General features: G+C 38.6%; 1 protein-coding gene across 1 annotated transcript in view; it reads left to right on the forward strand.

Moving 5' to 3' along the window:
* The window catches only part of LYRM7 (LYR motif containing 7), a 128,419-nt gene extending 108,975 nt beyond the window's left edge, over positions 1-19,444 (forward strand). Inside the window, exons 6-7 of the mRNA XM_028168102.2 lie at positions 17,869-17,903; positions 19,313-19,444. The gene's annotated coding sequence lies outside the window, so the exon portion shown is untranslated. The remainder of the gene's footprint in view (positions 1-17,868; positions 17,904-19,312) is intronic.
* The last annotated feature ends 1,194 nt before the right edge of the window (positions 19,445-20,638 follow it).

The following is a 20,638-nucleotide window of genomic DNA, read 5'->3' on the forward strand; positions in this document are numbered from 1 at the left end:
CCCCCCTGGTAATCATAAGTTTGTTTTCTACATCTGTGACTCGATTGACATTTTGTAAATAAGTTCATTTGTACCATTTTTTAAGATTCTGCATACAAGCACTATCATACGGTATTTGTCCTTCTCTGTCTGACTTAGATCACTCATTATGACAATCTCTGGGTTCATCCATGTTGCTGCAAATGACATTATTTCATTCTTTTTTTATGGCTGAGTAATATTCCATTGTGTATATATACCACATCTTTGTCTGTTCCTCTGTGAAAGGACATTTCCTGGATATTGTAAATAGTGCTGCAAGGAATATTGGGGTGCATGTGTCTTTTTGAATTATGGTTTTCTCTGGGTATATGCCCAGTAGTGGGATTGCTGGATCATATGGTAATTCTATTCTTAGTTTTTTAAGGAACCTCCATACTGTTCTCCATAGTGGCTATATCAATTTACATTCCCACCAACAGTGCAAGAGGGTTCCCTTTTCTCCACACCCTCTCCAGCATTTGTTGTTTGTGGATTTTCTGATGATGCCCATTCTAACTGGAGTGAAGTGATACCTCATTGTAGTTTTGATTTGCATTTCTCTAATAGTGATGTTGAGCAGCTTTTCATGTGCTCCTTGGCCATCTGTATGTCTTCTTTGGAGAAATGTCTGTATAGGTCTTCTGCCCATTTTTGGATTGGGTTGTTTCTTTAATATTGAGCTGCATGAGCTGTTTATATATTTTGGAGATTAATCCTTTGTCCATTGATTCGTTTGCAAATATTTTCTCCCATTCTGAGGGTTGTCTTTTCGTCTTATTTATGGTTTCCTTTGCTGTGCAAAAGCTTTGAAGTTTCATTAGGTCCCATTTGTTTATTTTTGTTTTTATTTCCATTTTTCTAGGAGGTGGATCAAAAAAGGTCTTGCTGTGATTTATGTCAAATAGTGTCCTTCCTATGTTTTCCTCCAAGAGTTTTATAGTGTCCAGTCTTACATTTAGGTCTCTAATCCATTTTGAGTTTATTTTTGTGTATGATGTTAGGGAGTGTTCTAATTTCATTCTTTTACGTGTAGCTGTCCAGTTTTCCCTGCACCACTTATTGAAGAGACTGTCTCTTCTCCATTGTATATCTTTGCCTCCTTTATCCTAGATTAGTTGACCATAGGTGTGTGGGTTTATCTCTGGGCTTTCTATCTTGTTCCATAGATCTGTGTTTCTGTTTTTGTGCCAGTACCATATTGTCTTGATTACTGTAGCTTTGTAGTAGAGTCTGAAGTCAGGGAGTCTGATTCCTCCAGCTCTGTTTTTTTCCCTCAAGACTGCTTTGGCTATTCGGGGTCTTTTGTGTCTCCATACAGATTTTAAGATTTTTTATTCTAGTTCTATGAAAAGTGACATTGGTAATTTGAAAGGGATTGCATTGAATCTGTACATTGCTTTGGGTAGTATAGTCATTTTTACAATATTTATTCTTCCAGTCCAAGAACATGGTATATCTCTCCATCTGTTGGTATCATCTTTAATTTCTTTCATCAGAGTCTTATAGTTCTCTGCATACAGGTCTTTTGTCTCCCTAGGTATTTATTCTTTTTGTTGCAGTGGTAAATGGGAGTGTTCCTTAATTTTTCTTTCAGATTTTTCATCATTAGTGTATAGGAAAGCAAGAGATTTCTGTGCATTAATTTTGTATCCTGCTACTTTACCAAATTCATTGATTAGCTCTAGTAGTTTTCTGGTGGCATTTTTAGGGTTCTCTATGTATAGTATCATGTCATCTGCAAACAGTGACAGTTTTACTTCTTTTCCAATTTGTATTCCTTTTATTTCTTTCTCTTCTCTGATTGCCATGGCTAGGACTTCCAAAACTATGTTGAATAATAGTGGTTAGAGTGGACATCCTTGTCTTGTTCCTGATCTTAGAGAAAATGCTTTCAGTTTTTCACCATTGAGAATGATGTTTGCTGTGGGTTTGTTGTATATGGCCTTTATTATGTTGAGATAGGTTCCCTCTGTGCCCCCTTTCTGGAGAGTTTTTATCATAAATGGATGTTGAATTTTGTTAAAAGCTTTTTCTGCATCTATTGAGATGATCATATGGTATTTTTCCTTCAATTTGTTTATATGGTGTATCACATTGATTAATGTGCGTATATTGAAGAATCCTTGTGTCCCTGGGATAAATCCCACATGATCATGGTGTATGATCCTTTTAATGTGTTGTTGGATTCTGTTTGCTAGTATATTGTTGAGGATTTTTGCATCTATATTCAGCAGTGATATTGGTCTGTAATTTTCTTTTTTTGTAGTATCTTTGTCTGGTTTTGGTATCAGGGTGATGGTGGCCTCTCAGAATGAGTTTGGGAGTGTTCCTTCCTCTGCAGTTTTTTGGAAGAGTTTGAGAAGGATGGGTGTTAGCTCTTCTCTAAATGTTTGATAGAATTCACCTGTGAAGCCATCTGGTCCTGGACTTTTGTTTGTTGGAAGATTTTTAATCACAGTTTCCATTTCATTACTTGTGATTGGTCTGTTCATATTTTCTATTTCTTCCTGCTTCAGTCTTGGAAGGTTGTACCTTTCTAAGAATTTGTCCATTTCTTCCAGGTTGTCCATTTTATTGGCATAGGGTTGCCTGTAGTAGTCTCTTAGGATGCTTTGTATTTCTGCGGTGTCTGTTGTAACTTCTCCTTTTTCATTTCTAATTTTATTGATTTGAGTCCTCTTCCTCTTTTTCTTGATGAGTCTGGCTAATGGTTTAACCATTTTGTTTATTTTCTCAAAGAACCAGCTTTTAGTTTTATTGATCTTTGCTATTGTTTTCTTTGTTTCTATTTCATTTATTTCTGCTCTGATCTTTATGGTTTCTTTCCTTCTACTAACTTTGGGGTTTGTTTTTTCTTCTTTCTTTAGTTCCTTTAGGTGTAAGGTTAGATTGTTTATTTGAGATTTTTCTTGTTTCTTGTGGTAGGCTTGTATAGCTATAAACTTCCCTCTTAAAACTGCTTTTGTTGCATTTCATATGTTTTGGATCTTCATGTTTTCGTTGTCATTTGTCTCTAGGTATTTTTTGATTTCCTCTTTGATTTCTTCAGCGATCTCTTGGTTATTTAGTAACGTACTGTTTAGCCTCCATGTGTTTGTGTTTTTTACGTTTTTTTCCCTGCAATTCATTTCTAATCTCATAGTGTTGTGGTCAGAAAAGATGCTTGATATGATTTCAATTTTCTTAAATTTACTGAGGCTTGATTTGTGACCCAAGATATGATCTATCCTGGAGAATGTTCCGTTTGCACTTGAGAAGAAAGTGTAATCTATCTGGTCTTTTGTGTCATTTAAAGGTTTTGTTTCCTTATTTGTTTTCATTTTGAAGGATCTGTCCATTGGTGTAAGTGAGGTGTTAAAGTCCCCCACTATTATTGTGTTACTGTCGATTTTCTCTTTTATAGCTGTTAGCAGTTGCCTTATGTATTGAGGCGCTCCTATGTTGGGTGCATATATATTTATAATTGTTTTATCTTTTTCTTGGATTGATCCCTTGATCATTATGTAGTGTCCTCCCTTGTCTCTTGTAACATTCTTTATTTTCAAGTCTATTTTATCTGATATGAGTATTGCTACTCCAACTTTCTTTTGCTTTCCGTTTGCATGGAATATCTTTTTCCATCCATTCACTTTCAGTGTGTATGTGTCCCTAGGTGTGAAGTGGGTTTTTTGTAGATAGCATGTATATGGGTCTTGTTTTTGTATCCATTCAGTGAGCCTGTGTCTTTTGGTTGGAGCATTTAATCCATTCACATTTAAGGTAATTATCGATATGTATGTTCCTATTACCATTTTCTTAATTGTTTTGGGTGTGTCTTTGCAGGTCCTTTTCTTCTCTTGTGTTTCCCACTTAGAGAAGTTCCTTTAGCATTTGTTGTAGAGCTGGTTTGGTGGTGCTGAATTCTCTTAGCTTTTGCTTGTCTGTAAAGCTTTTGATTTCTCCATCGAATCTGAATGAGATCATTGCAGGGTAGAGTAATCTTGGTTGTAGGTTCTTCCCTTTCATCACTTTAAGTATATCGTGCCACTCCCTTCTGGCTTGTAGAGTTTCTGCTCAGAAATCAGCTGTTAACCTTTTGGGAGTTCCCTTGTATGTTATTTGTCATTTTTCCCTTGTTGCTTTTAATAATTTTTCTTTGTCTTTATTTTTGTCAATTTGATTACTATGTGTCTCGGCGTGTCTCTCCTTGGGTTTATCCTGCCTGGGACTCTCTGCGCTTCCTGGACTTTGGTTGCTATTTCCTTTCCCATGTTAGGGAAGTTTTTGACTACAATCTATTCAGATGTTTTCTCAGGTCCTTTCTCTCTCTCTTCCCCTTCTGGGACCCCTGTAATGTGAATGTTGTTGCGTTTAACGTTGTCCCAGCGGTCTCTTAGGTTGTCTTCATTTCTTTTCATTCTTTTTTCTTTATTCTGTTCTGCAGCAGTGAATTCCACCATTCTTTCTTCCAGGTCACTTATCCGTTTTTCTGCCTCAGTTTTTCTGCTGTTGATTCCTTCTAGTGTACTCTTCATTTCAGTTATTGTTCGTCTCTTTTTTTGTTTTTTAAATAAATTTATTTATTTATTTTTGGCTGTGTTGGGTCTTCATTTCTGAGTGTGGGTTTTCTCTAGTTGTGGCGAGTGGGGGCTATTCTTCATTGCAGTGCACAGGCTTCTCATTGCGGTGGCTTCTCTTTGTTGCGGAGTACGGGCTCTAGGCGCGCAGGCTTCAGTAGTTGTGGCATGTGGGCTCAGTAGTTGTGGCTCACGGGCTCTAGAGTGCAGGCTCAGTAGTTGTGGCACACGGGCTTAGTTGCTCCGCAGCATGTGGGATCTCCCGGACTAGGGCTTGAACCCGTGTCCCCTGCATTGGCAGGCGGATTCTTAACCACTACACCACCAGGGAAGTCCCCATCTCCGTTTGTTTGTTCTTTAATTCTTCTAGGTCTTTGTTAAACATTTCTTGCATCTTCTCGATCTTTGCCTCCATTCTTTTTCCAAGGTCCTGGATCATCTTCACTATCATTATTCTGAATTCTTTTTCTGGAAGGTTGCCTATCTCCACTTCATTTAGTTGTTTTTCTGGGGTTTTATCTTATTCCTTCATCTGGTACATAGTCCTCTGCCTTTTCGTCTTGTCTATCTGTGAATGTGGTTTTTGTTCCACAGGCTGGAAGATTGTAGTTCTTCTTGCTTCTGCTGTCTGCTCTCTATTTTTAGCTTTTTAAGAAACCTCCATACTGTTCTCCATAGTGGCTATACTAATTTACATTCCTACCAACAGTGTAGGAGGGTTCCCTTTTCTCCACACCCTCTCCAGCACTTGTTGTTTGTAGATATTTTGATGAGGGCCATTCTGACCCGTGTGAGGTGGTACCACATTGTAGTTTTGATTTGCAGTTCTTTAATAATTAGTGATGTTGAGCATCTTTTCATGTGCTTTTTGGCCATCTGTTTGTCTTCTATGGAGGAATGTCTATTTAGATATTCTGCCATTTTGTTTGTTTGTTTGTTTGTTTATTCTCAAAGCTTTCCCTGCATCCCATCCTTGTCTTTTTTTTTTTTAATCTTTTTTGGAATATGATTGCTTTACAATGTTGTGTTAGTTTCTGTTGAGCATCTTTCCATATGCTTTTTGGCCATCTTTATGTCTTCTTTGGAGAAATGTCTATTTAGATCTTCTGCCTCTTTTTTTATTTGTTCGTTTGTTTATTCTCAAAGCCTTCCCTGCATCCCATCCTTGTTTTCTTTTTAAATCTTTTTTTGAAGTATAATTGCTTTACAACGTTGTGTTAGTTTCTGTTGTGCAGCACAGTGAATCAGTATAAGTATACATATATCCGCATATCCTCTCCCTCTTTTTTAGAAATTTATTTATTTATTTATTTATTTTTGGTTGTGTTGCGTCTTTGTTGCTGTAAGCGAGCTTTCTCTAGTTGCAGTGAGCAGGGGCTACTCTTCGCTGAGGTGTGCGGGCTTCTCATTGCGATGGCTTCTCTTGTTGTGGAGCATGGGCTCTAGGTGCGCAGGCTTCAGTGGTTATGGCATGCAGGCTCAGTAGTTGCAGCTCACGGGCTCTAGAGCACAGGCTCAGTAGTTGTGGTGCATGGGCTTAGTTGCTCCGTGGCATGTGGGATCTTCCTGGACCAGGGCTCGAACCCATGTCCCCTGCATTGGCAGGTGGATTCTTAACCACTGCGCCACCAGGGAAGTTGTCCCCTCCCTCTTGAGCCTTCCTCCTATCCTCCCTATCCCACCCCTCTAGGTGGTCACAAAGCACTGAGCTGATCTCCCTGTGCTATGCACCAACTTCCCACTAGCCATCCATTTTACATCTGGTAGTTATGTATGTGAATGCTACTCTCTCAGTTCGTCCCAACTTCCCCTTCCCCCACTGTGTCCTCAAGTCTGTGGTCTATATCTGCGTCTTTATTCCTGCTTTCCCACTAGGTTCATCAGTACTGGTTTTTTAGATTCCACATATGTGTGTTAGTATATGGTATTTGTTTTTGTTTCTGATTCACTTCACTCTATATGACAGACTCTAGGTCCATCCACGTTACTGCAAATAACTCAATTTTGTTCCTTTTTATGGTTGAGTAATATTCCGTTATATATATGTGCCACATCTTCTTTATGCATTTATCTATGGACATTTCTGCCGTTTTTTTTTTTTTTAATAGATTTATTTATTTTATTTTTATTTTTGACTGTGTTGGGTCTTTGTTTCTGTGCGAGGGCTTTCTCTAGTTGCGGCGAGCGGGGGCCACTCTTCATCGCGGTGCGCAGGCCTCTCACTATCGCGGCCTCTCTTGTTGCGGAGCACAAGCTCCAGACACGCAGGCTCAGTAGTTGTGGCTCACGGGCCCAGCTGCTCCGCGGCATGTGGGATCTTCCCAGACCAGGGCTCGAACCCATGTCCCCTGCATTGGCAGGCGGATTCTCAACCACTGCACCACCAGGGAAGCCCCTCTGCCCATTTTTTGATTGGGTTGTTTGTTTTTTTCATATTGAGCTGCATGAGCTCTGTGTATATTTTGGAGATTAATCCCTTATCGGTTACTTCATTTGCAAATATTTTCTCCTATTCTGTGGGTTGTCTTTTTGTTTTGTTTATGGTTTCCTTTGCTGTGCAAAAGCTTTTAAGTTTAATTAGGTCCCATTTGTTTATTTTTGTTTTTATTTTCATTATTTTAGGAGATGGATCAAAAAAGATCTTGCTGTGGTTTATGTCAGAGTGTATTCTGCGTATGTTTTCCTCTTAACAGGTTCACAGTATCTGGCCTTATATTTAGGTCTTTAATCCACTTCGAGTTAATTTTTGTGTACGGTATTAAGGAGTGTTGTAATTTCATTTTTTACATATAGCTGTCCAGTTTTCCCAGCACCACTTATTGAAGAGACTGTCTTTTTTTCTCCATTGTATATTCTTGCCTCCTTTGTCATAGATTAGGTGACCATAGGTGCTTGGGTTTATTTCTGGAGTTTCTATCCTGTTCTATTGATCTATATTTTGTCTTTGTACTGGTACCATACTGTTTTGATTTCTGTAGCTTTGTAGTATAGTCTGAAGTCAGGGAGCCTGATTCCTCCAGCGCCGTTTTTCTTTCTCAAGATTGCTTTGGCTTTTTGGGGTCTTTTGTGTTTCCATACAAATTGTAAAAATTTTTGTTGCAATTCTGTGAAGAAATTAGGCAGTGCCTATTTTGAACTTGAAATACTGTATGTGTCAGTTGATTACAAGATATAAACACTACTTGCCAAAAACCCTAACCCTGTGGGTTCTGCTTATTCACTTTAAAGGAAAATGTTGCTATAGAACTTGTTAGTTCTCATTGTCAACCAGCTAGATTCGGTATGTTTTCTTGTCAGAAATGATCTTTTTTCTTTTTCAGATTTTTCTTTTTTTTTTTTTTTTTGTGGCTGCGTTGGGTCTTCGTTGCTGCGCGTGGGCTTTCTCTAGCTGTGGCGAGGAGGGGCTACTCTTTTTTGTGGTGCGTGGGCTTCTTGTGGCTTCCCTTGTTGCAGAGCACAGGCTTCAGTAATTTTGGTGCACGGGCTCAGTAGTTGTGGCGCACGGGTGTAGTTGCTCTGAGGCATGTGGGATCTTCCCGGACCAGGGATCAAACCCATGTCCCCTGCATTGGTAGGCAGATTCTTAATCACCACACCACCAGGGAAGTCCCTTTTCTTTTAATTCTAAAATGACAACGTCTGCATTGAACAACCACTGGACCAACTACTTTCACTTCTGAATTCAAACATTAATTGGTTCATTAGGTAAAGAGTCTTGCCATGAGTTAGTTTCAGTATTTCGTGCTTTGCTTACATGAGATTCCTCCTCATCCTCCCAGTTATTATCCCTTTGGTGCACTGGAGATTTCTTGAAGCAAAGTACCTTACTAAGCTTTGAGATGAGTTAGAAGTATGACTTTCTTCTATAATGTGTAAGAGCTATTGTGAAAGGGAAGGTAGAAAAAAAGAGAATGATGCCCATCAGTTTTAGAAAAGAGTACAGGAGGAAGTTGGAGATCTGGAAGTTGATTTCCTGAAACTGTCCAGACCCAAGTACCTCCTGCCAAATGTCAAACCTTACACTGGATTGAAGACCCTTGAGTTAGGGGAACAGTATATCTTCTGCTTTAATTGGTATTGTGCATTTATCCTTCTAAGTAAATTATCTCATTTACTTTTAAATTTTGCCTTGAAAGCTTTGTTTGACAAATTTATAACTGACCTTTATGATGAAACAGAGTGGTTTTTACAGTAGTCCATGAACCAATGAATGTAGTAATCAGAACCTCATGGAAGTGATTATTAAAATAGAAGAATTAGAAAAAAAAGGAAATGATCTTTACATCACACTTGACACCAAGATAAATTTTTGGTTTTCCAGAGTTGAGCGTAAAAAAGAAAACCTTAAACATGTTAGAAGGAAACATGGATCAATATAAAGACTTTTGGGTGTGGGGAAAGCCTTCATAAGCAGTCCAGCACACTTATTTTTTCATTTAAAAAGTCTCCAAATTATTGTTATATGCCCATAACTGTTTTAAAAAAATATGAAGTATTATCTTTTTCAGTAATCCAATTTCGAAATGCAGGTAAGATCAAGATTGTCATTTACATCTAAGTTAACCTTGCAGTTTCTTTTTTAACAGAATTTAACATTTAAAAAAATTTTTTTTATCTATGTATCTGTGTATCTATCTATCTATCTATCTATCTATCTATCTATGCAGGGTCTTATTTGTGGCACGCAGGATCTTCGTTGCTGTGTGCGGGATCTTTAGTTGCGGCATGTTTTAGTTGTGGTATGCAAACCCTTAGTTGGGACATGTGGGATCTAGTTCCCTGACCAGGGATTGAACCTGGGCGCCCTGCATTGGGAGTGCAGAGTCTTAGCCACTGGACCACCAGGGAAGTCCCATCTTGCAGTTTCATATATCTTTTCCCTTCTGCTCTTAAGCACAAAGAACCCTACAAAGTGCTCTTGTAATAAACATGACCTAGTACCCATGAACCTTCCTAATGATTCCTTTGCTAAGTTTAGGGGTTATTTGGCTTTTGGTCGCAGACATGGTTGGTTGTACTTGTGCAGAAATGGGTAGAATTAAAGTTGTTAGGAAATCAGTCTGCCATGTTCTCTTGGAACAAACTATTGACTGTCAAGCTTCTTTAAAATGGAGATCTTCATACTGAATAATAATAATATATATACTTATAAATTTGAATGTTGAATAGTTGAACACATAGAGATTTTTATAGTACAAGTTGCAGACTTGTCAGATTTTTTTTTTTTTAAGTATTTATTTTTTTGGCTGTATTGGGTCTCAGTTGCGGCACGCAGGATCTTTCGTTGCGGTGTGCGGGCTCTTTGTTGTGGCATGCAGGCTTCTCTGTAGTTGTGGTGCGGGCTTCAGAGCATGTGGGCTCTGTAGTTGCGGCACATGGGCTTCAGAGCGTGTGGGCTCTGTAGTTGCGGCATGTGGGCTCCAGAGTACGTGGGCTCTGTAGTTGCAGCATGCGGGCTTAGTTGCCCCGCGGTATGTGGAATCCCAGTTCCCTGACCAGGGATTGAACCCACGTCCCCCACATCGGAAGGCGGATTCTTAACCCCTGGACCACCAGGGAAGTCCCCAGACTTGTCAGATTTTAATAATCTAAGAATGAGTAAGAACCTGTTTTCCTTTTGTTCTTATTTTTCTTTAAAGTATTTCCACCTGCCCATCCCCAATGAACAATTTGTCAGTGACTGTTTTACTATTAGGCCCTAGTGTGCCAGGGCCCAGTTGAAATGCAGACTGATTTCTCTGCAAGAGAATGACACAATTTACCACATCTTAATTCCTTATGAAGGCAGTTGGGACAAATGAAACATGTACTTTCTCAAGATAAGTTGAAATTTCAGCCCCCTCTGTATTTATCAGAAATAATACCATACTGAGTCACTCTCTCATGACTGAAAAAGCACAGCTGGTAGGAGAAATTGCGTGTTAATGACATTGTTAGTGTAGGAGGGCCACTAAATATAAGGAAGCAGAGACTCAGTTAAGTACCTGCTATTTGGGTTAATATTCTGAAGGACCAGGAAACATTATCCTTGGTCAAATAGGCTAAATTAAATTGAGGCACTCGAGGGTTCACAGGGTATATCAAATCTGGATCAAACTAAAATGTAACAATCTCATTTGACAAAATATAGAAAATTAATACAAAATAAAAAGGACAAATTACTGATCAGTTTGGGAGCTATGGCTTATGTTGCCTTGAAGGGGAAGATGTATTGTACTTTTTAGTTATCATGTATATTTTTCTTTTGTGGGATTAAATAAAGGCATTGAGTTATTCAATAAATACTTAACTGCTCTCACTATGTGCCAGGCACTCAGGAATTAGGCGTTCGGCTGCAAACGAAAACAAAAATCCGTCTCTTCGTAAAACCCTATGTTCTTACTGGTGAAGAAAAGTAATAAGTGAGTAATGTATATATAGAATGCCAAAAAAATTTAAAGCACTGTGAGGAAAAATAAAGCATGGGAGCAAGATGGGGACTGCCAGGCTAGGGAACAGGGGATTGCAGTTTTAAATAGAATGGCAAAGAAAGGACTCAATGAAGACGATAAAAAGCCATTACAGCATCATTTGTGATAAAGGTAAATACTGGCAGCAACCTAGATATCCATCTCTATGAGATTGGTTGAATATATTATGCATCTATATAGTGAAATGCTGTACAACAAATAAGTCCTACATATACAGAATGATCTACAAAGATTAGTGAAGTGATAGAAACAAGATGCAGAATGATACACAGAATATGTTACCATTGGTGTCTATCACATACATGATATATTTTCCTAAATGCATGGAATCTCAATGGAAAGATACATTAAAAAAACTGTTAATAATGGTTGTCTTCGGAGTGAAGGATGATTTGTGGACAGGGAGTGAGGATGAAACACTTTATATCCCATTTTACTATATGTTATGACGTAGTCAAAATAAGTAAGTAAGATGTAAAATAAGAACATGGAAAACTGTCCAATTAGAAAATGATGGAAAAGCACATACATTTATAAAACCTAGTGGCCTAGACAGCCGTCTAGCCTAGGTAGTGAATAAATGGGATAGTTAATAGAAACATGGACTCACTTCTGATGAGCTGGAGACCTTGTTGACAGTGACTGTTCCAGAGCAAGGCCAAAATCCTGTTTTGTTTGGGTAGTGGGTTGTAGTGATCATGACTGTAGCATTTAGATTTGTCTGACTTTTTTCACTCTTCTAATCAAATGGAAGCTGTATTCATTTCGTAGGGCTTCTATAATGAAGTACCACAGAAACTTGCCTCATAGTTCTGGAGGCTAGAAGTCCAAAATCAGGATGTCAGCAGGGCCATGTTCCTCCTGAAACCTGGAGCAGAATCCTTCCTTGCCTCTCCCTAGCTTCTGGTGGTTTGCTGGCAATCCTCGGCATTCCTAGGCTTGCAGGTGCATAATCCAATCTCTGATTTGTCATCATGTGGTTTTCTCCGTTTGCCTCTCTGTCTTCTTCATAATGCCAGCTTCTCATAACGACACTGATCATATTGGATTTAGGGGCCCACCCTACTCCAGTATGACCTCATTTTAACTAATAAATGCAACAACCCTATTTCCAAATAAGGTCACATTCAGATGTCCTGGGGGGTTAGGACTTCAACATATCTTTTCTTGGGGGGTGTGAGAGAGAATGGGACACAATTCAACCCATAACAGGCTTTCCAGTTTAAGTTGCTTCGCTATTAACAGCGTTTCATATATGTAGAAGTGTTTTGGAAAGTTGTATAGAAAGATACAAGTTTAGTTTATTTTTAAAAGCTCTTACTATAAAAGTTTTTCTTATGGGGAGAAAAAACCATCCCATATCGCTGAATAAAATCATACTGAAGAGTGCAACATATTTATTAAAGCGGATGTTTTAGTGAAAATAATTTTTTTCTCTCTAAATATTGTAAAATGAGAGTATGGGCATTGTAAGTAGTAATGAGTTAAACATGACAGTGAGTTACTAATTTAGACATTTTATGTGCTTTTTAAAAAATAAGAATACCTTATATTCTCTTTTTGCATTTTTATTCTCACTCCTGAGAAAATAGCTTCCTTTCCAGATCAGTTTAACCTCAAGGTACAGCAGAGAGGACAAAGTCTTTTTTTTCACGCCATTCTTCTCAGGAGTTTTTCTTCTTGTACTCATAGCCATTACAATTCTGTGAAACATTAGGAAACTTTAAAACTTTAAAATTCTCCCTTGCCTTTCCCTTTTCCTCATGTATAAATCAGAAACCAAATATTTGTTAGTCTTCAAAGTCGTTTTAAAAGTTATTATATCCTAAACTTTTTCGTTGCAGCGCGCGGGCTTCTCTTTAGTTGTGGCATGTGGGTTTTCTCTTCTCTACTTGTGGCGCACAGGCTCCAGGGCACGTGGGCTCTGTAGTTGAGGCACGTGGGCTCTGTAGTTGAGGCACGTGGGCTCTGTAGTTGGTGGCACTTGGGCTCTCTAGTTGAGGTGCGCCAGCTCAGTAGTTGTGGCATGCGGGCTTAGTTGCCCCGTGGCATGTGGGATATTAGTTCCCTGACCAGGGATTGAACCTGCATCCCCTGCATTGTAAGGTGGATTCTTTACCACTGGACCATCAGGGAAGTCCCTGTATATGTATTTTAAAATGTCCTCTGACTTGCTGAGAAAATTACTCTCATAAGGTTATATCATATTTTAAACCCCATTCCCCTTCTGATGTTCACACTCCTGATGGCTTACTCTGTGCCAGACCACGTTTCAAGCATTTTACATGTATTAACCTAATTTAAACCTCAAAATAGCCTTATGAATTATACCCATTTTACAGTTTAGGAAAGTGAAGCATGGTGAATAAGTTGCCTAAAGTCAACACATCTAACAAGTGGCAGAGCCAGTATTCAAACTTCGACAGTTTGATTCCAGAGCCTATTTTCTTTCTTGCTTTCTTTCTTGCTTTCTTGCTTGCTTGCTTCCTTCCTTCACTTAACCTAAGTGAATGGTCATATGCATTTGTTTACAGTGTACTTATAGAGGAAATAAATGGCAGTGATTTATTGCAGTGCTAATAGGCATTATACTGATTAGTTACGAGATTTGGGGCAAATTTCTTTACCTTTCTGAGTCTGTAAAATGAGGACATTGAACTAGATTTCTTACAGATCTTTATCCCTGTTAGATGTATATTTCTTTGGGAAGAAAAAGGAATTGACATTTGACATTAAATGAGCAAGGAAATGGGACACATATTTAGCACATTTTTCTTTCAAAATTAGAGTAATAAATAAAAAGTTAAAAAATTAGAGTAATTTTATAGGGTCAAGGAATGATGATGTAAGCCACTATCCACTGGGGAAAAGTGGAAAGTAAACAAAAATGTTACTGTAAGACTTAGGACTTTAGCTTCTTATTAGTTTGATCAGCTTAAACTGCAGACTTTCGAATTGCAGTGGATTTGGGCATTTAAGAATAGATTTTATTTTTAAGTTCATAAGATGATCTGAGGATTGGAAGAAATCATAAACTTGAACTAAGGCAACTGGCCGTGGGACTTTTTTTTTTAACGTTTAAAACTTTATTTTATTTATTTTATTTTATTGTCTTTGGGACTTTTGAATCACTGTCTTAATATCCCAGCCTCGGATGATAGGTATCCCAAGGCAGGACATCCCACCTTTAGGCAGCAATGCCTCAGATAGAACATATAGCCCCTACTCATTCACTCTAGTTCTGCCATTTGGGATGATGCAGAACTACTATGATTTTTCTCTGTGACAGCCATTAAAGGTATTGAAAGGTAGCACTGTTAACTCATTTCTTTGAAGATTCAGCCTTTTTTTCATAGCAGTACAGTGGAACTGAGACTGGTTAACTTGGAGAATAGAAATCTCTGGGTGGTGATGGGAGTACGCAGTTTTGATGCTGTCTGAAATTTAATGGTTAAGTTCAGCTCAGGAAGTAATGCAGTTTGCTCTGTCTCTTCAATATAAATAACGGGTGGATGGGGTTAGAGGTGGCATTTAATATAGTACAAAAGCACCAAGCCATGCCAGCATTTAACAAGTAAATTGAATCTTATTTCATGACTGCATTAATTCTAAGCAGAATCCAAAGTACATTTTAGTAGTGATACCCAGATGAATGCCAGTGTATCAAATGATATATTAAAATGTCTTTTGGGTTGACAGTGAAATGCCTTGATATTTTTTAATCTAATTGCTACCAATGTGATGAAATACTGACGTGCTTTGTGGACTACAATTGAATGAATAACGTTGAAATTTACCACTTTTCCTTTTTGCCCATGCCATATTATACTAGGTTAGTTAGAGTGCTATTTTTGATGCATGTTTTCTTTGTGATCAGTAATTATGTTTTTGATCTTTAGCATTGAGATATTATACTTTTTAACAAAAATTTAGTGAAGTATAGTTGATATATAATGTGTTAATTTCTGCTGTACAGCAGTGATTTAGTTACACACATATATCTATTCTTTTTCATATTCTTGTCCATTATGGTTTATCACAGGATATTGACTACAGTTCCCTGTGCTGTACAGTAGGACCTTGTTGTTTATCCATCCTATGTATAATAGTTTGCATCTGCTAATCCCAAACTCCCAGTATTTCCCTCCCCCACCCTCCCGCCCCCTTGGCAACCACAAGTCTGTTCTCTGTATCTGCGAGTCTCTTTCTTTTTTGTAGATATGTTCATTTGTGTCGTATTTTAGATTCCACATATAAGTGATATCATGGTATTTGTCTTTCTCGTTCTGACTTACTTTGTTTAGTATGGTAATCTCTGGGTCCATCCGTGTTGCTACAAATGGCATTATTTCATTCTTTTTTACGGCTAATATCCCATTATATATATACATACACATACACCACATCTTTTTTTTTTTTTTTAAGCATTCTTTTCTTTCTTTCTTTCTTTCTTTCTTTTTTTTTTTTTTTAACAGTGAGATGCTGCTAAGAATTTTTTTTTTTTAATTAATTAATTTATTTATTTATTTATTTTTGGCTGTGTTGGGTCTTCGTTTCTGTGTGAGGGCTTTCTCCAGTTGCGGCAAGTGGGGGCCACTCTTCATCGCGCTGCGCAGGCCTCTCACCATCGCGGCTTCTCCCGCTGCGGAGCACAGGCTCCAGACGCGCAGGCTCAGCAACTGTGGCTCACGGGCCCAGCCGCTCCGCGGCATGTGGGATCTTCCCAGGCCAGGGCCCGAACCTGCGTCTCCCGCATTAGCAGGCAGGCTCTCAACCACTGCGCCACCAGGGAAGCCCTCTTTCTTTCTTTATGGCTGTGTTGGGTCTTTGTTTCTGTGCGAGGGCTTTCTCTAGTTGTGGCAAGCGGGGGCCACTCTTCATCGCGGTGCGCGGGCCTCTCACTATCGCGGCCTCTCTTGTTGCAGAGCACAGGCTCCAGACGCGCAGGCTCAGTAATCGTGGCTCACGGGCCCAGCTGCTCCGCGGCATGTGGGATCTTCCCAGACCAGGGCTCGAACCCGTGTCCCCTGCATTGGCAGGCAGATTCTCAACCACTGCGCCACCAGGGAAGCCCCACCACATCTTCTTTATCCATTCATCTGTTGATGGACATTTAGGTTGTTTCCATGTCTTGACTATTGTAAATAGTGCTGCTATGAACATAGGGGTGCATGTGTCTTTTCGCATTATAGTTTTGTCTGGGTATATGCCCAGGAGTGGGATTGCTGGATCATGTGGCAGCTCTATTTTTAGTTTTTTGAGGCACCTTCATACTCTTTTCCATAGTGGCTGCACCAATTTACATTCCCACCAACAGTGTAGGAGGGTTCCCTTTTCTCCAAACGCTTTCCAGCATTTGTTATTTGTAGACTTTTTAATGATGGCCATTCTGACCTGTGTGAGGTGGTACCTCGTTGTAGTTTTGATTTGCATTTCTCTAATAATTAGTGATGTTGAGCATCTTTTCATGTGCTTTTTGCCCATCTGTATGTCTTCTTTGGAGAAATGTCTATTTAGGTCTTCTACCCATTTTTCAATTGGGTTGTTTTTTTGTTATTGAGTTGTATGAGCTGTTGGTATATTTTGGAAATTAAGCCCTTATTACTCACATCATTTGCAAATATTTTCTCCCAGTCTGCAGGTTGTCTTTTTGTTTTGTTTATGGTTTCCTTTGCTGTGCAAAAGCTTATAAGCTTGGTTAGGTCCCATTTGTTTATTTTTGCTTTTATTTCTTTTGCCTTGGGAGCCTGACCTAAGAACACGTTGGTATGATTTATGTCAGAATGTTTTGCCTATGTTCTCTTCTAGGAGTTTTTGATGTCTTGTCTTATATTTAAGTCTTTAAGCCATTTTGAGTTTATATTTGTTTACAGTGTGAGGATGTATTCTAACTTAATTGATTTACATGCATGAGATATACTTTTGAAAGAGTTATTTTCTGAAGAGAGAAAGATTGTGGCCATAATTTTCTTTCTTTTTTTTAAAAATCTTTTTTTAACGAATTTAAATTTTATACTGGAGAATAGCTGATTAACAATGTTACGTTAGTTTTAGGTGTACATGTGGCCATGATTTTCAAAACTTAACGCATTAAAGGGGTTCTGCTTTTCATATTAATCAGTCTTGCTACCAATTATTAATGTGCAGTGAATTACTTTGTTTTAAACTTAAAATTAACTGCACATATTGGAAGTGAGTAGGTTGATAAATTGTGACATATATATGCCTGTGATACTATCACCACATTTAATGTAATGAAAATATCTGTCACCCCAGAAGTTGCTTTTTAGCCATTTATAGGTTCTTCCTCTTCTCTTGGCCACTTACCCCTGTTCCCAGGCAATCAACTGAACTGCTTTCCATCACTCAAGATTCTAGAATTTAAGTAAATGGATTCTACAGTGTATACTCTTGATATGGCTTCTCAGCATAATGATTTTGAGATTCATCCATGTTAATGAGTGTATAATATTATTATTATTTTTAAAAAATGTGTATTTATTTTTGCTGCCCCAGGTCTTGGTTGTGGCATGTGGGCTTGTAGTTGTAGCATGTGGACTTCTTAGTTGTGGCTTGCATGCAGGATCTAGTCCCCCGACCAGGGATTGAACCTGGCCCCCTGCATTGGGAGCATGGAGTCTTACCCACTGGACCACCAAGGAAGTCCCAGTATTATTTTTTGTTGCAAGTAGTAATGCATTGAATGGCTTTACCACATTTTGTGTATCCACTCATCTGTTGGTGGACAGCTGAGTTGTTTCTAGTTTTTGGCTCTTACAAATAAAGCTGCTTTTGTGGACATAAACTTTCATTTTTCTTAGGTAAACACCTAGGAATGGAATGGCTGGGTTGTAGGGTAAGTGAACAAGTGTTCTATAGAAAAAGAACTGATTTTTGAGTATTGATTTTTGTATCCTGCAACCTTCCTAAACTCACTCATTAGTTTTGGTCATCTTTCAGTTTTCTTAATTACATTTTCGGATTAAGCATAACGTCCTAGTTCATTGTCAGCTTAGATGTGAAGAAATGTGTAAGTTTACAAAATGTAATGCATCACTTTGATATGTGGCATCCCCAATGTTTTCTTTTTATGAAATACTAGTATTCCTTCTAATATGGAACTTTGAAATTTCAAACTGTCATTATTTAAATAGTTGGATTTATAGGCAGTTTCAGGAAAGTAGTTCTGAGGGAGGAATTGCTGTTTGTTTTTATGGTTTTTATGGGATTCTAAGAATCAGTTCACATTATATATTTAGAGAATCAACCACTTTGGTGATGTTTTCGGGGAGGATGAGGGAGCGTGTATGATAAGGACTTAGAGGTCTCAGCACAAACTGCATGGATCCCAGTCCAATTTACTGAAATGAGGAAGACTGAGAAAGCAATGGATTTGGGATCATCAGTTCAGCCTTGACATGTTGGGTTTTAGGCCTGTTGTTTGTTGGCTTTGTTAAGTGCTTATATGTTTATTCGAAGGACTGTAAATGAAGAAATACATCTTAGGTTAAAAATAGGCCTAAGATCACACAACTAGTTATTTGCAGAATTAGATCTCAAACCTAGGGCCCTCTGACTCCAAAGCCAGTGTGGTTATTCCTGTGCTATATTATATCCATAAGGCAGAAAAACAGGCTTGGCTTTGACAGTAATAAATGTTTCCCATGAGCTATTATAAATATATAGCAGAGTTTGCAAGCTTAGATGCAAACAGACTCCAGACAGATAACTGCGAGTTGGGTTTATAATGTAAGAGAGTGATGACATCTGTGGAGAACTGCAAAGCCCATATCCCATCTGAAGGATTAGCTGCTGGTCAATCCAACAGATTGTTACCAGGTGGGAAGGTGGGTCCAGTATTGCCAGATCTTCTGTTTTTTTTAAGAGAGGTCAGATATTTTGATTTTTATGTTAAGTCTTCTAATTTGTAACTGTAGGCAGCTCTCCTTTAACACGCTGTGCAGACCAGTCCTGTGTGCTGCCACCAAACATAAATGTGTGTTGGATTTCGCTCGGTGCGTAAGAGTTGCACCTGGTATACTGTGGACACGACAATAAATATTACATGCTGGGAAACGGGTGGTGACTGTGTAATGAGCACATTACAACCTTTGAAATGCGGGTTGCTTAGTTTGAACATGGGGCTTGGTGAATCTGGTGTTTAAGTTCAGTTTTCATGCGGATCAGTTAATTATAGGTGGGTGGGGGAGGAAGGAATTGCTCCCTGCAGCATTTTGCCTCCTAATTGCATGCTTTCATTTGCAGATAGGGCCAGTTGTGAGTGTGTGGATTTTTGAGTAAAACCTCGAACCCAAATGAGAAGAAACCTTCAAGGAACAACTTATACTGACAGTGAGTCTACAGGCATCTGTATGCATATTATGGAATGTTCTCAACCCAGAGATAGCTCTATTGACAAGGAGTGAGTGGTGAGTCTGACTATCCCCACTGGTAATTAACCTAAATCCTTCCCTTAAAGAGAGGACAACAACTCCTGCATGCTTAGCATTTACCGACTGTTGAATAGTAAGTTAATTTTTGTGTTAACAGAAGATGACTCCAGCACAGTTTAAAAGAATTCTTTATCCCTAAAAGTGTGTTTAATGTGTGATTGCAGTTCGACTTTCTTCAGTTAGACACATCCCTTCCTTTGCCTATGTGTTTCTATCTTTTTTTACCCCAGTCCAAATAATACCATCCTCCAAGGCCTGTCTTCCTTGATATATTCAGCCATCACTAAAGTGATGGTCATGATAGTTACTAGCATCCATTCTAATCTTGGTTATGGTAAGTCTCATTGCCATTGGAAGTGATTGTTTTAGGAATGGGCATGAGATCCAGTTTCGGCCAATGGGAAATAAAAGGAAAGTCTGCAAGAGGCTCTTGGGAAAAGTTTTCTTGCTTTTGAGAAAGAAGAAAAGAGATGATCCTTCCCGTAGAGCTTGTTTTATCTGGATGTGACATCCGGAACTGCTATAGCCATCTTGCTACCAGCCTGAAGGTGACTCCCTTACCTAAAGGTGGGCAGAGGGAAGAGCATTCCAGAGAAGCAGAACTGGAGCCACATTCACTGTTCCTAGAACCACCTTCACTGTAGATTCCTTATTATGTGAGATAATAAGTTTTCTTATTGTTCAGGCAGTTTTGCCTTTAGATTTTCTGTTACTTGTTGTGGAACTCATCCCAGTTCACTTGATCCTCCTCTTTCTGATTACCCACTGGCATTTGTACTTCATTATGTTCTGAGCTGCCCAGTGATGTTTGTGTATATTGCCTTTGTAGCCCATTATAAACTTTGTGATGTCAAGGGCTATGTTTATATCCCTGCTATGTCTACTAGTTCTGTCTTCTTAAAAAGCCATCATTGCCCATTTAGTGAATTGAATTATTTGAACAGTAGAGGATTTGAAAAATCAATTCATACATTTGAAAAATTATAGAGATTCTTTTAATGCACATTCCTTTCTTTGACCACACTGCTTTCCTCTAGGATTATGAATGAAGTTTGGCTTTTGATTTAAGATGACTTGTGTGTAACACATTTTCAATTGGTTAGTTCTACGATTTGCTATTTGTTTCTATTCAACTTTA

This window comes from Balaenoptera acutorostrata, chromosome 2, assembly GCF_949987535.1.
Source record: "Balaenoptera acutorostrata chromosome 2, mBalAcu1.1, whole genome shotgun sequence".
Lineage (NCBI taxonomy): Eukaryota > Metazoa > Chordata > Mammalia > Artiodactyla > Balaenopteridae > Balaenoptera > Balaenoptera acutorostrata.